The sequence below is a fragment of the Lemur catta genome, chromosome 2 (genome assembly GCF_020740605.2).
Source record: "Lemur catta isolate mLemCat1 chromosome 2, mLemCat1.pri, whole genome shotgun sequence".
Classification (NCBI taxonomy): domain Eukaryota; kingdom Metazoa; phylum Chordata; class Mammalia; order Primates; family Lemuridae; genus Lemur; species Lemur catta.
Window position 1 is genome coordinate 147,442,932 of NC_059129.1, and position 1,866 is coordinate 147,444,797.

Below are 1,866 nucleotides of genomic sequence, written 5' to 3' on the forward strand. Positions count from 1 at the left end.
TCAGACCTAAAATTTAGAAAAATAACTGGTAAAATTAGGTTGACTTAACAGTGCCAGGAAAGACTTCCCAGGGATGACATTTGGAAGAAGAGTCTGGGAAGGTCATCCCAGGTGGCGTGTGGGAGACACAGACCTGAGGACCTGCCAAGCGCATCTCCGGCTTCTGGAGCATAGCAGAGTGGGGGCAGCGGAGGTGATGTGGAAGACACGGGCCAAGACAGCGACACCTTTGCCCAGGAATGTGGGCTTCAAGGGCAAGAGAGAAAGGCCTGCGATGGTAGAGCGATCTGAGAAGATGACGTTGTGGAAAAACAGGGGCTGGAGGAACAGGCAGGAAATCACAGGAGTGAAAACTCAGCCCAGAAGAGGGAAGAGCAGATGGACTCAAGAGACATTTGAGGGGACCATTCATTCTAGCCTGGGAGGGAAAAAAAATGAGTATGTTCTATTTTTTACCATTTTTCTATTCAAAAAGCACTCACTATTCCCCTCTACCTATGGATTAAAATGTCAATGCTAGCATTCAAGGCCTTCCTAGTCTGACCTCTCTGCCTTTTTATCCACTTTCCTTACACCCCACGGTCCCTCTACTTGGACTGTCCTCTCTGCCATGTCAAACCCCATCTGACGATTGAGGCCTGACTAATTCCATGCCACCCACAAGGCCTTCCGAGCTCTCCTGGTGCCTCTCCCCTCAAACAAAGCCTCCAGTGTCGTAAATTAATAAACCCTCATCATGTGGTAACGACCCTCTCCTATTACTAGGTACTACTGTATGATTCTTTAACAGCTGTTTACATTTCTATGTGCCTTGTCTGTATGTTTCCTTCATAGAACTGCAAAGAAATGTCAAGCACATGACCGCAGCTAGACAATCCAAGGCAAGATGAATGTCAGAAGATTTTGGCTTCCTGGAAAAAACTCACCATGGACTTTGGTTATTCAGAATTAGCTACTTCTTCTGTAAGGCTATCAGGTAAAATAAAATAGTAATGATAAGAGTGGTAAAGTATACCTGCCAATCCACTTTCACAATAAGATATGTAAGAAGAATAAATCAATATAGGTTGAAAGGAGAATACAATGAGTAATTCCATGAAGAATCCTTGGAATTACATAAGCAGCATAATAACAAGTAGTTTTTCAAACTAACTTATTTACAAAGAAGTAATTTAGGAGTGGCCATTCTCCTCCTCTCTAATAATTTTAAGAGAGAGAGACATAGCAAACTTTAACTTAAATAAACAGTTTCTGGAAATTGGGCTTCAACAAGTGAAATTATAATACATAAAAAAAGAAATAATATGTACCTAGTTGCAACTTCAAAGTCAAGCTACACACGAAGAGGACTTACAGTTTGGGCTTATATATATCTGTAGCAACAGGAAGAACTCCAGGAGAACTCAGAAATTTCAATGCCAAACATGTCACAAGAGGTCAGAGGTCACATTTTCTAACTTGGGTTTTACCCTAAAGTAAGCAATACATGTAATTAATTGATGCCCTAATTCTGAAACATTAACTTGAATGGGACTAGTCTACCAATCCGCTGTTAGTCTAATCATGCTAGTCACAATGTGATCACCTCTAAAAACACAAAGTCAAAGTTACTCAAGACAGAAAGGAAACACCTAGGTTGACTATTTTGATTGCTTTTTCCCAGTAGTCAATAAAAAATAAGTTAACCTCCCCAATCACACTGCCTAGCTAATAATGCCAGCAGAGACTAGTAAAAAAATCCATATCTGTTTCAAAAGCATGTCTTTAAACTGTAACTATTACTTAAAATAATTATAAACTTCTAATGCCATGTTATAATTACCCAAATTAGATGTGCATAATTTGTTTGGTTTAAAGAAAAGCAAG

The 1,866-nt window shown here is 39.9% G+C and overlaps 1 long non-coding RNA gene across 1 annotated transcript in view; it reads left to right on the forward strand.

Moving 5' to 3' along the window:
* Window positions 1-999, forward strand: part of LOC123633478 — a 44,157-nt gene extending 43,158 nt beyond the window's left edge. Inside the window, exon 6 of the long non-coding RNA XR_006733605.1 lies at window positions 835-999. This is a non-coding gene — a long non-coding RNA (uncharacterized LOC123633478). The remainder of the gene's footprint in view (window positions 1-834) is intronic.
* Window positions 1,000-1,866: the final 867 nt, after the last annotated feature.